This window comes from Acinonyx jubatus, chromosome B4, assembly GCF_027475565.1.
Source record: "Acinonyx jubatus isolate Ajub_Pintada_27869175 chromosome B4, VMU_Ajub_asm_v1.0, whole genome shotgun sequence".
Lineage (NCBI taxonomy): Eukaryota > Metazoa > Chordata > Mammalia > Carnivora > Felidae > Acinonyx > Acinonyx jubatus.
In genome coordinates, this window is record NC_069387.1 from 34,968,960 (window position 1) to 34,994,521 (window position 25,562).

At 42.1% G+C, this 25,562-nt stretch overlaps 1 protein-coding gene and 2 long non-coding RNA genes across 52 annotated transcripts in view; 1 reads left to right on the forward strand and 2 right to left on the reverse strand.

Moving 5' to 3' along the window:
- The window catches only part of LOC128316328 (uncharacterized), a 41,695-nt gene extending 17,408 nt beyond the window's left edge, over positions 1–24,287 (reverse strand). The window contains exon 1 of the long non-coding RNA XR_008300034.1: positions 2,517–24,287. This is a non-coding gene — a long non-coding RNA (uncharacterized LOC128316328). The remainder of the gene's footprint in view (positions 1–2,516) is intronic.
- CACNA1C (calcium voltage-gated channel subunit alpha1 C) overlaps positions 1–25,562 on the reverse strand; it is a 749,041-nt gene that overhangs the window by 525,859 nt on the left and 197,620 nt on the right. The window lies entirely within an intron of this gene.
- Positions 2,701–5,890, forward strand: LOC106965415 (uncharacterized). Its single transcript, XR_008300029.1, has 3 exons — positions 2,701–2,953; positions 4,062–4,221; positions 5,622–5,890. It is a non-coding gene; the product is annotated as an uncharacterized LOC106965415 (long non-coding RNA).

The window sequence follows — 25,562 nt, forward strand, 5'->3', positions numbered from 1 at the left end:
CTTACCGAGAATACAGAAAACAAGGAAAAAAGTCCAAGTCTCCTAACCTCACAAGGCATGTTGAAAAACAAGTCTCCTTAGCTGCCAAACACAGAGCCAACATTCCCTTCCTGCCTGTTTTTACCATCACACACCTGAAAATCCTCCGGAATCACAACATCCCAGTTCTGGTGCCTGTTTGCCTTGCCAGGAAGTCAGACATTACAGGCAATGGAGGATGGGATGGAGAAAAGAAAAAAGGAGACTCATTGCTGACAAAGATTGGACCAATTAGGAAAAATTGCAAAAGCTTTCAGACCATGCAGAAGCTGCCTCTCCTACACACACACCACAAACCTCTATCCCTCTTTCACTCAGATGGATGTAATTCATAACAGATTTCACGTTTACAGGAACCAGACGGAAACGATTTCCATATCAACTTTTCAGGCCAGTTACAACTATCTCAGGAACCTCTGGAGTCAGCATGATGAGATGCCCCACTTACCCACCTGCCAGAGTCAGGTGACCAAGCACCTGTTCCTATTTCCCCAGGAATCTCTAGAGTGAGGGGAGGAGGAAAGCCCAGCAGTGCTAGACTTAGAGGCCAGTTCATGTCCTAAGCTCATATTCTCCAGACCATCGTCTGTGCCAGCGAGCACACAGCACACAAGAGCTATTCTTAATTTTTGTGGGATTATGAAGCACTTTGAGAATCTGGTGAAAACAAGGGGGCCTTTCTCTGGAAAAATGCACATAGGTACATGTGTGCATGCACACTCATACTTTTGAATATATTTTCAGTAGGTCTCCAAATCTACCTATGCTTCAGGATCACTTGGGCAACTTTTCAAATTCTGGTGCAGCCCCTTCCTACACTCCCCAAAACAGAATCTCCAGAGAAAGCACCCCAACACTTGTACTAAAGAAACCATTCCTGTGATTATGATATTCAGCTGGGCACCAATCTATGACCAAGAGTTTGGGAACCACTGTCTTAAGGACTCGTGGACATCAAGTTTAGCATCTCTGTGCCCACCCTTCACCCCCACCAAGGTCAGGAAAGGCAAGGAAATTTCCTTTATTGGGCCAGACACTACGCTAAATTGGTTTCCCTAAATTAACTCATTTAACTAGATTTTCACAGAAATGAATTGAAGGAAGTAATATTATCCCCATTTAATAGGTGGAGAGACAAGGGCTCTAAATGGTTAAGAAATTTGCCCACCATATGGCATGTGGCAGGATGAGGACTAATACCAATCCCTGTCTGAAATTTTATAAGGATGACACCATCAAGTCCAGCCAGGTGACATCTGGGTAAATTCCCCTCCCACATGCTGCCCGAGGACCCTGGGTGCACCTTTATCCCAACACTCATGGTGCAGTGTCATCTGTTTGCTTACTTCTCTGTGTCCCTGCACAGAGAAAACACAACAACACACCTTAGTCACCTTTGAGTCTCCATCCCTAGCACAATTCCAGCCAGTAGTAGACATGAGACAAGTATTTCCCAAATATATTAAACAAAGAAAAGGAGAGGGTATACAGATGAGGTGACCACTTCTCCTATAAAAATTCCACTAGAGAAGCCACTTCCCCAGAATGACCTTGGATTTTGTGCCCTCAATATGATAACAATGACCCCCACATGGTTCACCAATAGGCAAAGGGCTTTGAAACCTCCACAGATATGAGTGGGTTTCAATTTCAGGTGCTGTAGGAGAGAAGAAGAAAGAGTCTTGTACAGAGAAAGACTTGGGGACGGCACGGGGAAGAGGAAACCCATAAGAACCTCTGCCCCCAGGGTGCACAGATCCTGTCACTGGACCCATGTTTCCACTTGGGTAATACCCATGCTTGTGTTCGCTTTCCCAGTATTACCTCATTGCTCACACTTTATAGTTGTTCTTGTTGGGCATGTTATTAAAGATTACATGGGTTCCCTCATCATTACTTTTCCACAGACAGAAATTCACATGTCATCTGGCCAGTCCCTTCCAGTGCCAAAACTCCCTCTCCATCATCACTGACTGTCCTCCAGCCTCTGCATGAATGCTTTTAAGGATGGAGAACTCACAACCTCTTGACATGTTCTATTTCTAAACAGCTCTTGACTGAACCCACAGCATCCACCCACTGTTGGAGTTCTACACTAACAAGTAACCCGCAGTCAGTTCACTCCCTCTCTACATGACCCCCTGAAAATACATATTCTTGCCTGGTCCTACAGCTATTCATTATGGGCCATGAGCAGTATCCCTTTTAATCCATTACTTAGGTTTCAGTGTTCCCATCTATAAAGTGATAATAACAATAGTATTGTTGACTCTGTGGGGTTACTGTGGGGATTCAACAAGCTATAATTAAATAATATCATATATGTAGGTCTCTTGGCCTACAATAACTCCAAAGTCTGAGCTATTATTGGTCTTCTTTTTCTTCCCCTAGCCTAAACACTAAGCACTCCCCACCTACAAATGCAGCTTGGGATTGCACTATAGTTTTAGCAGCCCCCATCATTTAAGATGAAATACCTGGACTGTTTTCATGTGCTCTATTCTCAAGTCTGCTCTCCTTCACTATGTCTTTGAACAATTGAGTTTGGGAGCCTAAATATCAGACTCCAATGTCTTCCTGTTTGCTTCAGGTCACCATACCAGTCCATTGTGACCATACCAGTCTATTGTGATCATGTTGATCTTAATTCCATCCCACACTAAAGGCCTAGATGCTGCTCCCTCCAGCTGCCTCTCATTTGTATTTTACAGACTCTCCAAATAACAAGCATGAGCTCCAAAACTTCAACTTAAGGCTAGAGGCTGGGGGTATTCCCCTTTGAGATTATTTTAATTCAGCTCCACATTTTATAGAAGAAACTGAGATGCAAAAATATGAGCTGGTTTAGAGGAAACTGAAGAAATAGTAATGATCGTTGTAATCACTGTCTTGGCTGAGAACTTCCTGTCTACAGGTACTACACAAATGGCTCTCCTCATGGTGGCTCTCCCAGCAAGTGTCTTGGACCACAGAGGGCAGGGTCCAAATCTGCAGCATTCACTTCCATGTACTCTGCACCCAGCAATGTGCCAGACACACATTAGACAGCCAAATACTTGTGGAATAAGTGAATACGTGATCTCATTTGACACTCGCAAAAACCCTTATTTTAAAAAATGATAAAAAGTAGGCTTCAAGGGACTCAAGCACCCACTCAAGGTCCCTAGTTGCTTCTGGGATGTGCTGTGATTAGGACCCAGCTTGCCTGGCTCCAAAGCCAGCCCTCTTAACCTCTTACTTTACTGCAAAAGTGTTCCAGTACGCAGCACTCCAGACAGTCAAGGGGAAGTTTTCTGTATTACATCTGAGAACTTACCCACCGCAATCACATGTCCCAAACTTATATCTAAACAAGAGAAATGGGAAAAACCTACCAAGACTAAAATATCTTTGAGCAGAGAAGATCCTTTAGCCTCTCCTCCCAAAGTGACTCACTCTCTGGTTCCATTCTCCCACTGACTCATCCTGCCAGGACATTTTGCTTCCTCTGAAAGGAGAAGGGCTCTATGCCAGGCTTGCCAGTACTCAGACCTGCTGGGCTTCCTAGCAGATGCTGGCTCCAGAGAGAAACAAGAACTGGAGCTTCTGTATCTTACTGCTGTCCCCTCTGGTTGATGTTTATACTTCTCTAGGCCCCTCGCCCTTTGCCAGGTGCCAGAAAAGAGGGGTGCTAGGGGCTATCTCCATCTGTGCTTAGGAGTAGGGGGTGTTTCTGTGCATGCAGACAGACATATGGGTGTGTGCTCATACCTGTATGTTTGCTTATGTAGAATGTAGGCTTCATTTATTCATTCATACATCTACTATGTACTCAACCTCACGGTAGGTAATAATGGAAGTTACAGGAACTATAAGATATGCTCCCCATTCTAACAAGCATGAGCAAAGACTCAGAGTAAGGCCTGCTCAGGAGGCAGTGGGTGAACCCACCTGCCCCAAACAAAAGCTTATATCAAAGGGTGGAGAAAGAAGGGTGGAGCCTTGAAAGGCAAGTGTAAAAAGCTCTAATTTTCTCCAATTAGACAAAGAGAACCCATGAAAGTTTCATTCTTGGAGAGAACAAATGCAGAGGAAGAAGACTCTCAGCAGATGACTCCAGTAATTGTGTGTCCAGTGGTTCAGAGGGTGAAGAAACCAAAGGCAGGAAGGCAAGAACTCCTCCTGAAAGAAGGTTCACATCAAGTAAGTGTGGGCCAAGGGTATTTTTATTTAACTACTGAATACTTATTTGTGATCATTATTCTGAAACTTTGTTCCTTCGAACCTACTGAACTTACTCTTTTCTCACTGTGTCTACTTTCTAACTTTACTAATGTCTGTTGCTTCCTCTGGATATTTTTACTGCTGAATCTCTTCCAATTTGTGAATTCAGGTCTGAAGCCAATATTCTAGCAGCATTCCATTAATTATGATAATATTCTAAACCAATAATATGGGCCTGGGTCAACCTTTGGAATGCAGAACCTGGAGTTTTTGCATCAATTACTAATCAAGCATTCAATGGGGCAATGGGCTAGATGACCTCAGAGGTCCTGCTAACCTTAAAGAGTCTATGGGTCCAAGGTGCTGACTTCACTAATAAGTTTGTGTACTTTCCCTTCATCAGACAGCTCACTGGGTCAAAAATCTGGCCAAAACCATGAATTCACTAAAACCTACCATCATCGGTAGGCCCAGGGAATGCTTCATCTTTGGCAATACATCACCCTCTAACTTCTGTGCTGTGCCCCCATGCCTGTAAAGACCATGAACAACTGGAGATACAAGAGGACACTCAGATTATAAAAAAAGACTTTGGATTTCAAGTTTTCAAACATTCGTTTTAATGCTTGTTTAATGAATTAAATAAGCATTATGTTGTTCTCACCACAAAAAGACTCCCCTTACTTCTACCTTTTTGTTTTCCTCTCAGGGGATGTGCAATTCATCTGAAAAAAAAAAAGAACACACCCATAGGTCCAAAACTCTCGTACTCACACAGCCCCAAAAACTCCATGGTGGGAACCAGGTCATGAAGAAAGTGGCAGAGTCTGCCCAGGAGTCAGGAAAGAAGGGCATTTTCCAGGAGCCTTTTATGACAACCTTGGAAGGGGGCCAAACTCTAGGTCTTAGCATCCAGCTCTTCAGACACGGATGCCTTGACACTACAAGGCAATCACTTAGATCCTTTGTCAAGCCTTATGTAGACTTGGACTGTCTGCAGCACATAACCTCACATGCAGCAGCAATTCTGAGTTAGGTTCATCTGTGCAAAAAAGAAGGTTCATGCCTCCTACAGGTATTTTTAAGAATTGCAGCTAACAGTGTATGACCCCTTGCAGACAGCAAGCTCTGTAGCATTCCCCTCCCTTCCCACAAGCCCCTGGCTCCTCTTGAAGCCTCCTGGCCTGAGAGCTCCATTTCCTGTCCTGTCACATTGCTGTGTATTGGCCACTACCAAGGATGGTCATTCATTTGAAATATTTTGCCACTCCCCTAGCCAGCAATTTTCCTTTCAATAAGAGGCACAGAGACCATTCTAAGTTATGTCCCTTCTTTGGAAAATTTTCTCCCCTCATTATGTCCTTCTTTATCCTCTTCAGAACCTGCAGCTTGAGAAGAACCTTGCATTGTGGAGAGGCCTGGCCTCCTCCCACCCCCTTGCTTCCCTTGGTGTACCTACCAAGAAGTAGGCCTGTGGGGAAAAAACCTCAGAAGGTTACAGAGAACCACCTGGAATGATGACACAGAATGATGAGAAGGGATGCTTGCAAGCTTTCTTTGAGGCAAGGTGTGCTTGAACTAGATTCCATTTAAAATTTTTTTAATTAAAAAAAAGCCACTGTTTAAGTTGACATTGAGTGTCTCTGTCTCTTCTTTTATTTCACATACAAACCCAGAGCAGAAGATGAGAGAGGGAACAGCTACTTGACAGGCATAGCTTGTATTGTATTCAGGCTGCTTGTATTGTATCCTCTCCTGGTTGCTAAGCACCCATAAATTCCTAACAGCCTATGACAGGCAGGAGTTACAGGCAAAGACAGATGCTCATCCACAAAAAGGCTCTCTGGATGCTGAGAAGGCGGCATGGATGAAAAGGTGTGCTCCAAGCTGACTGGGAAACTCTGGAAGGAAAAGTGTGCCCCTCACCATGCTTAAAGTGGTAACCCCTGGACAGATGGATGGTCTCTGCCGCCACAAACACTGACCTACCTCTAGAATCACCAGGAATCCCCACTGGTTAGCCAACACCAATTCTTTAGAGATGGTGAAAATGTGCTGACAGACTTGTAACCAAGAACAAAAGGAGATGGGTCAAGTGGTGGCATTTTCCCCTGTATCATAATTTTAGAGTAAGATGGAATTCGATTTCTCTGGGATGATGGACATATAGTCATTCTGTGTGGAGGGTGAAAGAGGAAGGTTTCTGCCCTGGAATTTTATGTTATGAAGTGCTCAACAGTGCCAAGGAAAATGTTAAACCTAGGAACTTAAAAGGATAGATTAAGAGACAGTATTTCCTATAGTCCAACTACTAACCAGATGCAGAATTCCCCTCCAAACAGATGAAACACCTTCTGTCCACCTTGCCAGTACTAGCTGGCAAGAAAAGAAGCTTTCTACTTTTAAATCTAAACTCGGTTCCACCCTTACCTGACTACTCCATCAGGAGTCACATCATATGCCTCTGCTCAAAACCCTTCAGTGGCTGCTTAGTTCATTCAAAGGGAAATCCAATGTCTACTAGGCCCTACTTGGTCAGCCCTCTCTCCCACCTTTCTGACCTCATCTCTTACTGACTTCCCCTTCATTCACTCACACCAGCCACACTGGCCTCTTTGTTATTCCTCAAATACTGTAGGCACGGTCCCCACCTTAAGACCCTCTGCCTGGAATGCTCCTCTCCGACAATGTATATGGCTCATGCTTTCACCCTCTTCAGGTTTTTGTTTAAATGTCACCTTCTCATGAGCCTTCCTGACCTTATTTAAAATTGCAAACCCAACTCCCACTCCCTCCAGCACTCCCTATACCCCTGCCCTGCTTTATTTTTCTCCATATCCCTTGTCATCACCTAACACAATATATCAACTTACTGGTTTGGTTATTATTTGTCTTCTCCCACCAGAATGTAAGTTCCAAGAAAGCAGAGTTGTGTCCGTTTTGTTCACTGATGAACAAAAAATTGTTCACATCAGGAGTTATAACAATGCTTAACATACAACAGCAACTCAATAAATAGTTGTTTAATTAATTAATTCATGAAAGATCTATCCTTCTTTGCTAGGGCACCAACTCATTATTCCAAAAGTTGACAAATGATAGGAAAGCACTTATCCTGCTTTTTCTATCAAACTGTATTTCAGGAAAACCAAATAAATGATGAGGGAGTGTAGTTCTTTATAAAAGACTTCCAGCTAGTAAGTGCAAAGGAGTGATGGAATAAAAAATGAACATTTTACAAGTCCTAGTGAATAACAGGTATGGGCAACGGTCATCACTGGATGCTAAAATCACAATGTGAAAAGTTGATGGGGAGCTCCGTAATAGAGAGAACAGTCTGACAATCAATTCCTGAGCCCCCTCAAAAGTCCTAGAATCACTACAAGTGACGCTGATGTACTACAACAGGAAGTGCATAGCCCCAACAAGAATACCCTTGACCTTCCCTCCAAAACAAATGGAGCGTGAATCTAGCTTCTAGGTTACAAGAAATAGGAGGGTAAAGGAACAAATTAAATGACAAAATGAGGAAGTAGTCAGCCAAATCAAAATGTGGGACATTCTGCAGGACAGCTGACCCAGTTTCTTCAACAAACAAATGACATTCAAAAGAGGAGAGGGGGCAATCGTTAACAAAAAGAGATTTAGGACATACAAGTCAATGTAATGTGTGGACCTTATTAGGATCTTGATTCAAACCAAATGGGAAAAGGTTTTTTTTTTTTTTTTAGATAATAAGGAAAATTTAAATATGAACTGAGTATCAGATGTTATTAAGGATTTACTGAGTTTTGTTGGTGTTATTGTTGTCTGGGGTGATTCAGATATTTGGGGTTTTTTAAGTCTTTATCTGTAGAAGATACACACTGAAGTATTTAGAGGAAATTACAGATCTTCCTCAACTTATGATGGGGTTATGTCCTAATAAACCTGTATGCTGAAAATATCATAAGTTGAAAATGTATTTGCTATACCTAACCTATCAAACATCATAGCTTAGCCTAGCCCACCTTGCTCAGAACATGTCCGCTAGCCTATGGTTGGGCAAAATTATCTAATGCAAAGCCTATTTTAAAATAAAATAATGAATATATCATGTAATATATTGAACACTGTACTGAAAGTGAAAAACAGCATGTTTTCATGGGTATAGAATGGTTGTAAATGTATCAGTTACTGGCCCTGTGATCACAGGGCTGACTGGGAGCTGTGGCTCATGGCCACCACCAGGCATCATGGGAGAGTATAGTACTGCATATTGCTAGCCTGGGAAAAGATCCAAATTCAAAGTTTGATGTATGGTTTCTACTGATTCTACTACTGTACCATTGTAAAGTCGAAAAATTACAAGTCAAATCATCATAAGTCAAGGACCATCTGTATATATGATGATGAATTTGCTTTCAAATATCTGAGATAAAATGTCTTGAGGGAAACAAGAAAACTAACTTGACAGGTGTTGATAACTATGGAGCTGAAGCTGAGAGATGGATACATGGGAAATGATTGTACAAGTCTCTGATTATGTTTGAAATTTTCCATGATAAAGCCATTTCTAAAAAATATAAGTTGCTGTTTTATAGATGAATTTAATGAAGTAAATAAATAATAATTCAAAGTACTTAGAATAGTTCTGTGCCTCCCATCAGTTCTGAATGGAGGTCAAATACTAGAAGCAAAAAAAGCTGGTCATTTTCTGACTTTGGATGTAGCTACGTGCCTTGCCTCTCTAGTTTAAAGAAAGCTCCTCTGGTTTTTATCCTGAGAAAAAGGCCAGCCCATCTCGTGACTTCTAGAGTCTTCTTTCTTGCCTGGGGGTGCTAAGAAGATTAGCAATCCGCTTATCTGGGTTCCTGCCTACCCTTTCCATGAAGGCCACACATCCCTCTCCCTATTTGCTTCCTTCCTCTTGGGCAACCCCCCTGTCCATTCAGTAAATGTTCTTTAACCACATCTAAATATATTATGCAATAAATCTGTGGACAATGTCTGCTGCTTATTCTAAGGAAGAGGGGGGCTATATTTTATTGAATTCCAAGTCCATAAAAGGTAGGTATTCCTGTCCCTGTTTCCCAGATGAGGAAACTAAAGTGCAGAGACATTGGGTAAGTTATCCGCTGTCACAAAGCCAATCATAATAGTAACCAGTATGTATGTGGTGCTTACTTTATGTCAGGCAGCATTCTAGTGTAAATCTATATTAACTCATTCATCTTCACCACAACCCTGCAAAACAGGTATTCTTGTTATCCCCATTTTACTGACAGAATTTGAGTACTGGTTAAGTAATTTGTCCAAAGTCACAAACCTAGTCAGTGGCTAGAGTGGTGGGGGGTGGGGGGAGGGCTTCAGCTGAGTCTTGACAGTAAGAAGAATGGGCTCAGGCAGGCAGGAAAGGAGTCCCATTCTTGGCAGAAGATGAGGACATGGGTGGAAACATGCACTGCTCATGGAGCATGCATCTCACTGTACCTCGGTGTGAATGGAGTGATATCTCAGAAGTCGGGTCTCCATATATCCCAGTTTTCCTGAGCCACCTTTGTGTGTGCCTGCTGTCCCCATATAATTATTAATAGTGTCCCCTTTCTTTCTCAAATGTGTCTTTGTTTGGCTAATACATTGTATGATCATCTTAATTATAAGCTCCTCCAGGGTAGGAGAAGCACATATAGCCAATTAATTAATTCCTGTTGAATAAGAGACTAATGAATTTTGGTTTATGGTTATGGGCCTTCCTAGAAATGGAGAACTGACCAAGTAATGGTCTCCATGGTGTCCTTAGCAACTTGTTTGAATCCTGTGGCTCATAACTCTTTCTTAACTACCCCCTCAGATGTAAATGCCTACTTTCCCCCAACTCCCCTGGGTTATCCCATGGCATCTCTGAGTTCAGTGAAGAAATGGATCTGGGTTAGAGCCAAACACAGAAACTCTTAAACTTTTGTCACTCATAAGTAAGAGAACTCCCTGGACACATTATCAATCCATCATTTAACCTCCCTTAGGGTAAGCCCTGTTCTCCCTCTTAGATGGAGGCTAGTCTCCTGTCCTCAAGTATGCCCACCATTCAGAACTCAGTGCTTCCTGATAAATCCCTCCCTTGGCTCCTCATCAATTCTGCAGTCACCTGCCACTTCCAGGCCAGTAAGGCACTGGCCAAAGCTGGCCAGTTCTCCTTCCCATGCTCCCTGACCCCACCCCATATCCTCTCTCAATAGTCCAGGTTCATGAGGGCAAGTCTACTCTAGTTTCTCCCATCTTGACATTTTGTAGTATCTAATTCACTCCAGCCCCTTATTTGTGCTTCATCTCCTTACCGTGACATGAAGATAATCCCATTTTCCTAATTCTATCACACAATTCTGGTTTATTGCTAGAAAAGATTAGCTATCTTTATGGGGTCAGAGATAGGTGAAAGAAGTGAGCCTTATTTTAAAGTATGAAGTCATCTTTCCAACTTTTCTGTGGGTCTTCACCTCTTCCTAAGGCACAGTTGGTATGATATTTGGACATATATTTTAATACTTGCATATTGAGCTCTTCAGAAGAAAAACATGACATAAAATTGTAAGATTTTATTATCAACATTAATAATATTAATTTTTAAAGCTATGATAATTTGGTCTTGATTCATTGCAACCATATGGTATTTATTGGACAAGCACATTACTGCTTAATTAGAGGACCAAGGGCTCCCGGTGACGTGACAACAGTCTGGAAATGCTGCCTTTTGAACTGACATTACAGCAAGACAGAGCCTCTGGCTCAGACTACAAGGAGAGAGAGGTGAACACCCTCCTGTTGCTGAGGTGATAATTGGCTTTCCTTTCTGTGTTCAAGTTCCACATTTGCTTCAGGCCCTCTGCACCACTAGATGCAATGGTTTATACTGTATTCATTAGGGTGGCACTAATTGCTATAATACACACCAACATGTAGGTGGCTCAACACAATTTAAGTTTATTTCTTGCTCACAGTAATTCCAGATAAGCTTTCCTTCACATTGGGATTCAGAGACCAGGCTCTGTGCCCACTTAGGGCATCATGGCCATCTGCCTACGGGCCTTCCCATCTCAGGGCCACTGCGTTTCCTGTTCCTTCTTTTTTTAATGGCCTTTCTCTCAGGCCTATTAATAAAAGGCCCAAAGAGCATTACCTTAGGGAGGCCTTCCATGCTACCCCCCAGAAGTAGCCACACCCCCCTCCACTGCACCATCCACCCCATTACTTTTTTTTTTCAAAGCACTTACCAGGATTTAAAATAGTCTTACTTATTTAGTTGTTTACCTCATTTCTGTCACTCTCTTATAGAGCATCAGCCTTGTTATATTACTTCCCACTGCATTTTGAGCACTTATAACCCCTAGTAGGCACTCAAAAGGAAAGGAGGGACAGAGGGAGGGGTAGAAAGACAGTTCAAAGAGTTTAAGTGGTGTCCCGAAGGTCACTTATCCAGAAAGTGGCAGAACCTAACAGAGCCCCATCTGTCTGAGTTCTCCTACTAGACTCTTCTTGACAGACTTTCTGTGCAGGGTGCCCATCACTCTGTGATGGGAGGGGAATGTACACTTTGACTCCTCCTTCCTACAGAGGTGATGTTATGCCCTAAGCCTAGCCGTCTCTTGTCTCAGCCTCTCATTTGCAAGTCAGCTGCAGTGGGGGACTCTTGAAAATAAAGATCAAGGGTTCAGTCTCTAAGGGAGACATCCTGCTCAGTTCCAAAGGAATTTCTGTTCTGTGGACACACTTCTAGCTCTGGCCACACAGCTATAGAACTTATTACCCTGACAGGTCATGCTGCTCCTGCCTGCCTTTTAGAGAATATGTGAATCAGCTTTCCAGACTGACATCCACCTCACCTATATGGGGATGCCCCAGGGAAAAGACTTCTCAGTAATCCAACCCAGTACTTGGAAAGCCATGTACTGTAAAGTAACCACAGGGTGCGAGCTGTCTCTCCCTGCTACAGGGCATTCTACGGGCTGCATGAGTCACACAGATGGAGAATTCCAGATGCAGACACCATCAGCCCTTCTCCCTGCCTCCAAGGGGAATATTTATCCCTCTCAAACAGTGAGGTTTGGAAAGCCAGGCCTACCAATATGCCACTCAGGAACCCCTGCAGGCCTGGTGAGATCTCTCTAGTCCCCAGGGTCCTGGGTAGCAGTGTTAGATACATTGCTTTCTGCTAGACCACTCATCTGCCCCTAATGAGTCCGTTCCAACTCACCTCAGACTCGAATGCACTGTCCCTCTCACATTCCTTCCCACTGAAGGCAAGAAGGAAGCAAAAGCGCAGGCAGCAGAAAAGAACTGGATCCTCATCCGTTCTCCACCAGCCCTCAGACACACTTGGCATTCCCTGGGGAGGAGGAACTAGGCATCTTCTACCTCAGCTTCCTAACTCTTAAGTTGGAACATAATGTCTTCAAGATGGTGACTCACTGCAGCAGTGAAAACTGACTAATTATTTTGATCTTCTTGAAGCCACTTGCCTCATTAATGGATACTCTCCATCCTGGGCCAAGACCCATTCTTGCAGTCAAACTTGGCTGAGTCAACCATACATGAAGGGGTAGGATAGCTCAGTCCCTCTCTTCCCTTAGGTCATGGCTGAGCTCCTCTGTCCCTCCTATTCTAAAATAGACTTTTCCCTCTAAAAACAGGGTCTGATCTAAATCAGCAGGTACCTCAGAGCAGAGGGCTTATCCCCATATTGGGAAGGATACCTCATTCCTCATAGACCTGGTTATGCTGAAGCCATATTAAAATGAATGAGACTGAGCAAAAATCCCACTATGTGAATATGCAAGGCACCCTGTAATGACTCAGTCCTGACTAGACTTAAATAGGGGCTGAGATTCACAGATCTAACTGCCAGCCAAGGCTGAGCCTGAGATTTCATTGTCTGATCATCTATTATATGCTTGAGATAAAAGTTAAAAAAAAAATTATATATATGCCGAGAACCTGCCAAAACTGCAACAGGGGAGAATTCCTATTTCTGCCTATTCCACGCTCTTTTGACTCACTTTCTCTCAACCCCTGAAACTCATCCCCACCTCCCACTGCTGCCATCCACAGATCTCAGATGGAACATCATAAATAAGTCAAGTGCTTCCCCAATCAACTTCTTCCAGTAGAATATGCCTTCATCCATGATAACCCATGGGATAGCCCATGATAATGTGATGAGTTACACCAATGGCAGAAACTTAGGCACAGAGGCAGAGAAATAGGAGATGAACTTGGAGTGAGCCCCACAGCACCCTCAAATCCAAACACTGGCCAGATTATACCATAATAGATATAATAGAAGTTGGCAAAATGTCATGTGTGGCCAAATTTGAACATCTATGCCACAAGCACATTATTTCACTTCCTGATATTTTCACCAAATCCAATTCAGTGGCCACAGTGTGATAGAAAAGAGAGAACCACCATGGAAAGGCACACCATGTTCATAAGCTCAGTTTGCAGAGTAGAAAGCCAAGCAGTCAAGGAGGGGCCATGTCAGATACTTAGCCTAGGGTCTCTCTGAGAACAAGGACTGCATCTTAATCACTAGAATTTCCCCAGGTCAACCCCAGGTGCCTAGTAAATAAGTGAGCTAATACACTCATACACTCCAGGCTGGAAACAGATCATAGAAAAATTTTAGAGCCATATAGGCTCTAAATGATTTTATCATTTAGTCAACTCTGACTAAAATGGCATTCCTCAAAGTAAAAAGTCAGGAAGGTAATTCACGAATCTCTGTACCAGGTCTTGAAATCCTAAGAAGAAAGCCTTGTTTACAGTTTCATGTAAGAAACACCATCCAAGAATTACATTGTTGCCTCTATAACTCCTAAAGCCTGGTGTTTCTTGTACTGAATGTAGGATTGATTTACCAAGGATAGTATACTCAGCCAGCTTTAAGAACTAAAAGGCCTGAGCTCCTACTAAGGCAAAGCACATAAAACTGTGTCATGATGAAGGTAGCCTACTGGACTCTGGACTGCCCTCCTGAGCAAGGGCTGATGTTGCTTTTCAGCATGCCATCACAATCTGACACAAAAGAGCTCTTTGCTCTCCAAGAGGCTTTAGAAGATGCAGAACATTCTGAGGCTCAGGGAAGCCTCACTTTCCTATTAGGCCAGAACCAGGAAAGGATAAAATCCAGTACGTCCATCATACTGCTATCAGCATTTCCGGAGGCTCTCAGAAAACTATGATAGGGTATATTCCCACTGTTCCCAATCTGGGCACCCCAACTGCAATATGTCCCAGGGTTACTAATAGGCCCATTTCCTTCTCTTTGAGAACTTAAAAAGTCAAATTCAGATTAATAGTAGGCCATTTAAGATAACATGGAATAACCAAATGCCTGTTGTGATGCAGGAGGTAAGAGAGAGACAGAGAAATTCAAAGGTTGTTAACCACCTATGGTACATTTGTGTGTGTTGCTTTGTGACCCCATTGCCTTAATGTATTCATAAACCAAAGAACACCACCAAGTATATTTTTCTCTGTTGGCATCATCTAAAGTCTGGGATCATAGGACTGTGTATAGTGCTCTGCAAAACACAGCCTTATAGGAACCCCAGCTCCAGGAAGGCCAAATAAGGACATTAGTGGGAAAATCATAATATTAAAGCTAAAAGACATTAATGATCAGCTAGCTCAACCCCTCATCTTGCAAAGGAGAAAACTGAACTCTGTTTTACCCATTAGCCTCCTAACTATCTTCCTACCTCTTCTGGCTCATCCTTCAAACAGATGTCAAGCCATGTTCCTGAGACACAATTCTGATCATTTTACTCTTCTAATTAAAGCTCTTCATCACATCCTTCAGGCTAAAGCTCAAATTCCTGAGTGTTACACACAAGGCTCTTGATGACCTGGCCTCTGCCTTTCTCCAAGCTATATATCCTTCCAGTCCCCTACAATACATACACACACACACACACACACACACACACACACACACACACTCCCTTCCAACCATACTGAACAGCTTGAAGTTCTTGAAATATCCATGTGAATGTTTTGCTTCCAATATGTTAAGTAGCTTATATTGGACCAATCCTTTCTGCATAACTATTATCTAATAAAATATCAAAAATAACTATTTGTGTGCACTAGAGGGCAACCAAAAGCAGGCAGAAACTGGGTAAAGGGAGCCCTGGACAAGTTTTCTGGTCTTTGCAACTTTTTGCTTGAGAGGCGGCCCCAATAAGCACCCTGTGAAGTGGCTACAAACTAGATAGATACCTGCAGAATCAGAAGATGGAGTTGAGGCAGCTGAAAAATGAGAGAAGAAATACCAAAAAGGAGAGAGCCTCAGAATGGAACTCTAAATTCTATATATAAATTCCATCCAAATCTCTAGCTGACTCTTAAGCTATACATGCATGGGACAGATTCTAAACAACCCAGCTAAGTTTAATAGAACTGATCAGAGATTTAAGTTTCTGCCCACTACAGAGAAAGTGGAGTTTGATGTTTGAGTTCAGTCAAATTCAATATCTGCTAAATTGTTAAAATGTCAATACTGTCCAAAACAATCTATATATTCAAGGTGATCCCTATCAAAATAACACCAGCATTCTTCACAGAGCTAGAACAAACAATCCTAAAACTTGTATGGAATCATAAAAGACCCCAAATAGCCAAAGCAGTCTTGAAAAAGAAAACCAAAGCAGGAGGCATCACAATCCCAGACTTCAAGCCATATTACAAAGCTGTAATCATCAAGACAGTATGGTACTGGCACAAAAACAGACACTCAGATCAATGGAACAGAATAGAGAACCCAGAAATGGACCCACAAATGTATGGCCAACTAATCTTTGACAAAGTAGGAAAGAATAACTAATGGAATAAAGACAGTTTTTTTGGCAAGTGGTGCTGGGAAAACGACAGCATCGTGCAGAAGAATGAACCTGGACCACTTTCTTACACCATACACAAAAATAAACTCAAAATGGATAAAAGACCTAAATGTAAGACAGGAAGCCATCAAAATCCTAGAGGAGAAAGCAGGAAAAAACCTCTTTGATCTTGGCTACAGCAACTTTTTACTCAACACATCTCCAGAGGCAAGGGAAACAAAAGCAAAAATGAACTATTGGGACCTCATCAAAACAAAAACTTCTGCACGGCAAAGGAAACAATCAGCAAAACTAAAAGGCAACCGACATAATGGGAGAAGATGACAAATGCAAATGATATATCAGATAAAGTCTTAGTATCCAAAATCTATAAAGAACTTATCAAACTCAACACCCAAAAAACAAATAATCCAGTGAAGACATGGGCAAAAGACATGAATAGACACTTCTGCAAAGAAGACATCCAGAGGGCCAACTGACACATGAAAAGATGCTCAACATCACTCACTCATCATCAGGTAAATACAAATCAAAACCACAATGAGATTCCACCTCACACCTTTCAGAATGGCTACCATTAACAACTCCGGCAACAACAGATGTTAACGAGGATGCAGAGAAAGAGGGTCTCTTTTGCACTGCTGGTGGGAATGCAAATTGGTGCAGCCACTCTGGAAAACAGTATGAAGGTTCCTCAAAAAATTAAAAATAGAACTACCCTATGACTCAGCAATTGCACTACTGGGTATTTATCCAAGGGATACAGGTATGCTGTTTCAAAGGGGCACGTGCACCCCAGTGTATATAGCAGCACTATTAACAATAGCCAAAGTATGGAAAGAGCCCAAATGTCCATCGATGGATGAATGGATAAATAAGATGTGGTGTATGTATTCAATGGAGTATTACTCAGCAATCAAAGAGAATGAAATCTTGCCATTTGCAACTACATGTACAGAACTAGATGGTATTATGCTAAGCGAAATTAGCCAGTCAGAGAAAGACAAATATCATATGACTTCACTCATATGAGCACTTTAAGACACAGAACAGATGAACATAAGGGAAGGGAAGCAAAAATAATAGAAAAACAGGGAGGGGGACAAAACATAAGAGACTCTTAAATATGGAGAACAAACAGAGGGTTACTGGAGGGGTTGTGGGAGGGGGGATGGGCTAAATGGGTAAGGGGCATTAAGGAATCTACTCCTGAAATCATTGTTGCACTATATGCTAACTAATTTGGATGTAAATTTAAAAAATATTCAATACCTGCTAAAATAAAAAAATTAACATTCTTGAGAGGAATAGAATCCATAGGCTCTACAATGTATCACTGACAATGTCCAGAAAATAATCCAAAATTGCTAGACACATAATCCAAAATTCCTTACTTAAGAGAAAAGGCAATCAATGGAGAAGAGCCACGAGATGACTGAGATGTTGAAATTAGCAGACAGGATATAGCATACACAGTGCTCTGTCATCCATGCCTCTGCACATACAGGAACCTCTACCTGAAAATCTCTTATCCTATTGCTAAATAACTCTTACTCATCTAATCTCAGTTATCAACTCCTCCAAGAAGCCTTCCCAGTACACCTCATTCTTCCTGATCATTCAAGAACTTGTCTAATTGTCTGGTTACTTGCTCATCTCCTCCCTCAGCTTTCTTAAGGGTAAAGAGTGGATTGTTTTTATCTATAACATCAATGTATAGCACAAGTTGGGTGATAAATTGGGATCAATGAATGAAGTGACTGAGGATGATATTAAAAGGTTGAGTATCATAGACTTATGGGTAGCCCCTTTGTACTATGCTCACACTATCCTTTTTCTCTTGCTATGTCTGATGTAAGTAGTTTCTGTGGCAAGGAGGATGTAGACCTTAAGTACAAAGATGTGCTCACATCCTGCATATTCCCACATTCAAAATGCTGTTAGCTACTCTCCTGGACCCCCACTTTTCCCAAATATGCATCTTATTCCTTCTTAATATCAATTTACAATATGCCTATTAATTCTTACCATTTGAAAATTAACATAACTTTAGCTAACTTTTATTGCATGCCTTCTATGATGTCAGGCAGGCACAGTGCTAAGCATTTACCAAATAACTAACCCATTTAATTCTCCTAACTCCCCTATGAAGGATGCATTATTATTATTGCCATTTTACATATGACAAAACTGAAACTGTGAGGTTATTTATAAAGTTAGCAATTGGCAAACTCCTTTGCCCGCCAAACTAGACAAAGAAAGAGACTTCAAGAGATGCTATTTTTCCCCTCACTTTTGATGCTCCTTAAGTATGTACTTCTAATATATACTATATACTTCTAATATATTCTATATATTTCTAATAAAAAGGGCCATTTTGAATGGGGACAGTGTATCTCCCCATGAAAATCTAAATAAACATCAAAAGCCACTTGAAGAATTGGCTAGCCAACCTAAAGATAACCTGGGTAGATGCTGCCTCTCCATTCTGAGTTTCTTTTGCCCACTCAAAGGGTTATGAGTGGGAATCCCACAAACTACTAGGAATGGAGGCATCTTTCTGCCCCTGACTGGGTCTGGGGAGGATGGGAAACAAGCTGAAGGAATATGGGTAAATATGGCACAAAAGCCCATTATCCCAACAGTGCAGAATGTTTGCTGGGCCTAATAGGTTTGGAAAAACAGTTTGAGGGTTGATGTAACACAGTTCCCCAGAGATAATCAATCTCTGAGAAATCACTAGAACACTAATGGGACTAACAGGCAGAAGACACTTTGAAGCTTCGTCCTGTTCTGTTTTACCCAAAGCTATTTCTTCATAGACCATGTGCCCTCTGCAATGTATACCATTTTGATTATTTCTTTTTACTCTCTGAACATTTATTAAAAATTGGCTTCCTCGTTCTCCTTTATCTTCTGGAATTGTTTCTGACCCTGAGAGCCAATGTTGAAACTCAGTTAAAACATAAATTGTCAAGATAAGACATGGGAGATCTGAAAGTCCTAAATCTTGCTCACCTGCCACTGATGAAAAGCATTATTTTGATAAAACTCTTTTCTCTGTTTCTTAAAGATACTGTGTGCTGGAAACCTTTACAAATACTTGAACTTCAGGCGCACACACACACACACACACACACACAATCCCTGGACTTTGTCCAAGTTACTTGAAAGGTAATACTCAATATACATTTTTTTTTCATTTAGGCAGAAAAAGATCATCTAACACGTTATTTCCTCACTAACACTCTCTAAAGTCAGGTTATGTTCATCATGCATCATACCATTTTTGTAGTTGGTAAGATTAAGGTATCCAAAGTCGATAAGTGACCTTCCTGACATCTCAGAGCAAGGCAGTTAGAAATTTTTGATTTACACCCAAAGTCTTTTTAAGGCCTCATTGCTTAGATCACTGAGATACCTTCCAACTTTAAGACTTGAGAAACTTCATTTACTTAAATCCAGAGCAGCTGGGTTGGGGGGGCAGCAAATTGGAGAGCAGGTCTGTTACTTTTGGTAGTTCAGGGATAAATCGGAGAGTCTCTCCTTAGCCAATCACCTCAAGAATACAGTGCCCCATTAAGACAGTTCCTTATCATTAAACCTGTTCCATTTTCCACAATTTGGTTAAAAAGTAAAGGTTTACACTTGATTTATTTGCACTGGCAGGAAGCAAAAGTAGCCCGTTTGAATCACTCACCAGAAATCTGAGACTCCAGAGAGTCAACCCATGTTTTTGTAAGTCTCTCCCAATTCCATAAATTATGGAGCTCTGTTAAAATGCTATCATGTGCATAATTAGTACTGTTAGTGTTCTTATTAAAACCAAAATGATTTTCTTCAAATCATTACGCTGCTTATTAAAATGATAAACGCATTGTCTTAAAATACAACCAATAGTTTACAAATCAGAAAATGCTCACCGATGGATAAGAAGACACACTCTTTTGCTTCCCAATTACAATTATTATTGCCACCACTATTTATTGAGCACTTACATTGTGTATACACCACACATGCTTTATCTCACTTATTCTTCAATCACCCTATGATACCAATATTATCAACTCTATACTTCTGATGAGAAAACTAGTATTTAATAAGGTAACTTGATTAAGATCACACTAGTAAATGACAGGACTGTGATTTGAACCCAGGACTGAAAGATATCTGCTTCTAAAACTACTCACTATTCCCTCATTCTCCTCTGTAACTTGTCTCTGAGATGGGAAGATAATATTCCTTTTAAGCTACATGCAGCCAAATCATAGGTGCAGGTGATAAGACAAAGACAGCTTAACAGGTTGCAATATGGAGAATGCATACAGACAGGTAAAAGCAATGAGAATCTCTATGATTAATCTATAAGTACTCCTAGAATTTTGGATTTGGCATAAACTCTACAGATCATCCAGTTCAACTCTCATTTTACAGATAAAGACTGCAACCAGAGAGGTGAAGGGATTCATCCTGGATAACAAAACCACATCTCCAGATTCCCAGATCTCCACTTTTTCATCAGATGAATCTGTCAGCATTCACTTGTGCTCAGCACACCCAGGCACTTACAGAAAGGGGAAAGATAAGGCAGATCCAGTGTCTGGCTCCAAAGAATCCAGCCAGAATAACTGTGCATAAAGCAATCATGAAACACTGCAAGGGGATATTTAATAAAGCATCAGCTTGAGCAACAAACAACCAGATCACAGGCATTCTGGCAAGGAGACTCCATGGAGAAAGTAGGGTCTTGCAGGCAAGCAGGATTTACAGAAACAAAGAGAGAAGAGGGATGTTCCAGGCCCAGAGGATGGAATAAGAAACTGAGTAGTGTCGTCCAACATGGCAGGGGAGTTGACAACTTGATTTTCCAATTACTTGCAAACTTAAAGAAAAAGATATGACTTTTGATACGTACTATACAGAGTGATATATGAACATTTTATTTCAGCTGAGTTGCAGGCCCCAGAGGCCAAGCAGCCAGACTCACATGCAGGTGGCTCCAGTTATGTTTTCGATAAGCCACAAATAGCCTTGCTTTGTACTGGGCCCATGACCCTGACAAGCCATCATCATCACTGGAATGCCTTAGAGGCCAAGGGAAATGCACAGAGCTGCCAGAGTCATTGCAACATTGATCCAAATCCCGGGAGAAGGGGACCAGGGCCTGACTCAGCAGCGGTAAACTCACTTGCCAAACTCTTCTGGCACCTGTACTGGGCTTGAAGACATATTTGGTTCCTATTTTTCTGAGAACCTTCACCACAAGCTGAAAGCCATTTTCCTCCTCTAGAAAACAGAAGGGTCTACACATGATGCCTCTCATCAAGAAAAGTGACCAGTCTTGTTACCAGGTTACAGACAGGAGGCAGAAGAAGCATTGTGGATTACAAAAAGGAGCATGGGATGTGTAGTCCAAAGACTTCTGTCCTGCCTTGGTGATTTACTCACTGTAGTAACTTGGCATGGTGCTCAAGCCATTTCGACACCAGCTTCCTTATCTTTACACTCATACCGTCTATGCTTGATAAGGCTGTTATGAGGTGCAAGTGACATATGAGGAAATTCACCGTAAATTTTAAAGCACACAAATTTCAATAGTCATATTTTAAATAGGGAAGGCATATCCATTGGTTTTCCAGACACATGGGCAAATGAGGGACAGAAATTATTCTAGTTTTAATGAGGGTGACCAAGAGGGCCATTATTAACATTATTAGGGTTATTATTAGTGATGGCTTTGCCACACTGAGTTGACGTCCATGCTATAACCACAGAGCTCTGCTGAGATGAAATTTCCTCCTCAGTGTGCTTCTGTGGGCCATTCTCAGTAAAGGGGTCCACAAAAGCACACTAAGGGAATTTCATCTCAGCAGAGCTCTGTGGTTACAGCATGGACATCAACTCAGTATAGCAAAGCCATCACTAATAGTAACAATTACCCTTTGGGAAGGCCCTCCCATGGGCTAGGCTGTGTGCCCGGGGCTATATCCTCCCTGTTAGGGAAGCAACTTCTTCCCTCAGTCCTCTTGTTTACTCCTCTACTATTAATTGAGGGCACTTTCATCCCTCTTTCCATCCCATTTCTAGGTCTCCCTGTTGGAGGAGTAGCTATTCTAACTGGTTACACCAAGGGACAGCCCATGGACAGGGTTAATGTACCTCAAAGGCATGTCCTGCTGCTTCTTTTATTCTTTTGTTTTGTGAATAAGAAAGTATGGACCACAACCCTCTGTGAACTTTCCTGTTCATTTCCTCCAGCTTTGTCATGCATTCCATGTAAAAAGCAAAACTGGGTGGGACTTGTCTCTCTGTGGCAGTAAAATCAGCATCTTCATCCCAGCTGAACAAATGGGCTCATGGTCTGGGCTGGGCTCAGTGCAAGGAAACAAGGGGTCTTTAAACAGGAGGGAACAGTTCTCAGATGTTTGCCAAGCTCTTTAAGAAAGCAGCCATCTCCCTCACTTGGAGAGGACTGTTCTTTGGACATGAGATCCTTTCTGAGAGAGTACAGGAAGGGGAAAAGGATGTGAAACCAAAACTGAGCAGTGAACCCCTAATACAGCAAACCTACAAAATAGGCATCATTATGCTCATTTTAAAGATTAGAAAATTGAGACTTACTGGTAAATAAATGGATGCCAGCAACCTTACAATCTGGTTGGAAATACAAAAATAGAAAATACCAAAACAAACAGAAAACAACTAACTACCAAGGTCTGTGGTGGTAGGTTTAAGTGCCCCAGAAGGTCAGGATGTCTTTCTCTAGAGTTTCTGCTTCCAAATATCACTCCTCCAAAACAAAACAAAACCCCCCAAACCATTTCCACCCCCTGAGTCACCAAAGAGGTAAATGGACTAACTTGGTTGGTCCAAGTTTTCTATACAGTCACCAGTTTCACTTTCTCTGGTCTGGGCTCAAAAGCTAGAACCACTGGAGACCACAGCACCCTGTGTTTGCCCAACAGGGTTCACACATCTCCATTCACAGTTCTGTTCCCCACACAGAGCAGTTTGGTACCCCAGAAAAATGTAAGTGACTTTTACAAGGCAAGAAAGTAGGCCGTAGTCTCCATCATTTTTCGTGGTTTGAGGCTCCTATTCTCTCTGGATTCATTTGCCTTGTTGGAGCATTTATCCCTGCTGCCATGAGGCTGTGTGATAAGGTCTGAATTGCAGGGAGGGTTGACACACTGGGCTGGGCGCCTTTCACAGCAACACTGGCCCCTTGGGCCAGCCCTCTGAAAAGTGATAAAACGGGTAGCAGAAGCTGATCTTCATACCCCTCCTCTGCCTTCTGCCCTCGGCCCAGTTGCCTACAAATTCCTGGGAATGAGTGAGACAGTGTGCAGGGCCCTCACCTGCTCCACTCCCTACGACCCCTTTCCTACTTCCCCACATGGACACTGCCTTTGGCAAGATTCTGTTAACCAAATAAACTGTGTTGGTAATTATTATCTCCCCTTCCACTCTTAAATTTATCAAAGATAGATAGCTACCAACCATAGCACCTAACCAGCAAGGAATAACCAGAGCTACACTGCCAAGTCAGTAGATACTCTCAGCGAGAGCAGAGAACCTTGACATTTTAGTTACTTTTTATAGCCTTATCTTGAATAAATGGGAAGTTTCCATTAGGTGTTTTGAAATATTAAAAAGAACTCTCTGGCCACCATTATGCCCTTGATGAGACATCAGAGTGTAGAAACTCCAGGGTGGAAATTATCATGATCATGGTTCATAGTCTTTTTCCTCTCAGAAGCATTTGTACTTTCCTTAAATTCCAAATAGTCTTCAAAACTCAAAGTGCTGAATCTCAAATAATTAGATTCCTGGTAGCAAAGGTGTAAATAGTGGGGGGTCAGGTGGGCTGCAGCAGGCCCTCCCTAGTTTCCCTGTTCTGCCCAAGCTAAGGGGTGATCTTGGGACATGAGCAGGTCAAGAGTTAGTCTACTTTGTGGATGAGAGACAGGAGAGGAGTACACATAAGAACAACTGTTGGTCTATCCACCAAGTGCCTGCTACCTGCCAGGAACTGTACTCAGCTAATTAACCACAAACTGTTAGAAATTTGCAATTTCCAACAATACTACATACAGCAGAGATCTATGGAGAAAAAGGTACAGGACAGGCAGTCACTAGTTTCCTAAATTTAGGGTCCCAGTAGGAAGCATTTTTTTTAAAAAGGAAAACACTGAAAAAAGAAGTGGCCTTAATACCCAGCACACAACAGATGCTCAAGAAAAGATCTGCTGAATAATGAGTGGACAACATAGGACTCTCTCTCTCTCCTTTTTGTTTTAATTTTTTTAATGTTTATTTATTTTTGAGAGAGAGAGAGAGAGAGAGAGAGAGAGTGCATGAGCAGGGGAGGGGCAGAAAGAAAGGGAGACACAGAATCTGAAGCAGGCTCCAGACTCTGAGCTCTCAGCACAGAGCCTGATGTGGGGCTCGAACCCACAAACTGTGAGATCATGACCTAAGCCAAAGTTGTATCCTTAACCGACTGAACCACCCAGGAGCCCCATGTCTCTCTTTTTTTAAAATGCAAAATCATTCTTTTTTTTTTTTAACGTTTATTTATTTTTGAGACAGAGAGAGAGAGAGACAGAGCATGAACGGGGGAGGGGCAGAGAGAGAGGGAGACACAGAATTGGAAGCAGGCTCCAGGCTCTGGGCCATCAGCCCAGAGCCCAAGGCGGGGCTCAAACTCACGGACCGTGAGATCGTGACCTAGCTGAAGTCGGACGCTTAACCGACTGAGCCACCCAGGCGCCCCAAAATGCAAAATCATTCTAAAGGAAATAGCTGCTTAGCAGCAATAAGCTATTAATTTTTTCCAGTTTTCATTTTTATCTGTTATATATCCATATAATTAAAAGAGACAAATAGTTCTAAAAGACTCATCACAAAAAGAAAACCACAGTTCTCTTTCCTACCTCCCTTCTAAACAAACAACCACTTTGGAGTCTTTAGCTGTTTCTTTTGGTAGTTAATTCTGTATTTTAAAATAATATGCTCATATAGCTTCTTACCAATTTTTAACTTTTTTCCTAGCATGGAAAATGAGGATTATCCCCATTTTCCCCACTGCAGCTCAGGATTCAGTTATCTTATGTGTGCAAAGTCAATCACTACTTGTCCATCTACTTTCCAGATTCCAGAATATTGTTGCCGCTGGATTGCATGAAGGCAGGGCCTCTCTGGCGAGTTCAGGATTCAGCTCTAGCCTTAACCCCCCACACTATATCCATGGAGAGCATCACTTTTGGCAGTGAAATGGACACTAACACTGACTTAAAAGAGGTGCTGAAGGGGTGCCTGGGTGGTTCAGTTGATTACTGCTCTTGATTTCTCCTCAGGTCATGGTCTCATGGTTCATGGGCTTGAGCCCCACATTGGGCTCTGCACTGACAGCATGAAGCCTACTTGGGATTCTCTCTCTCC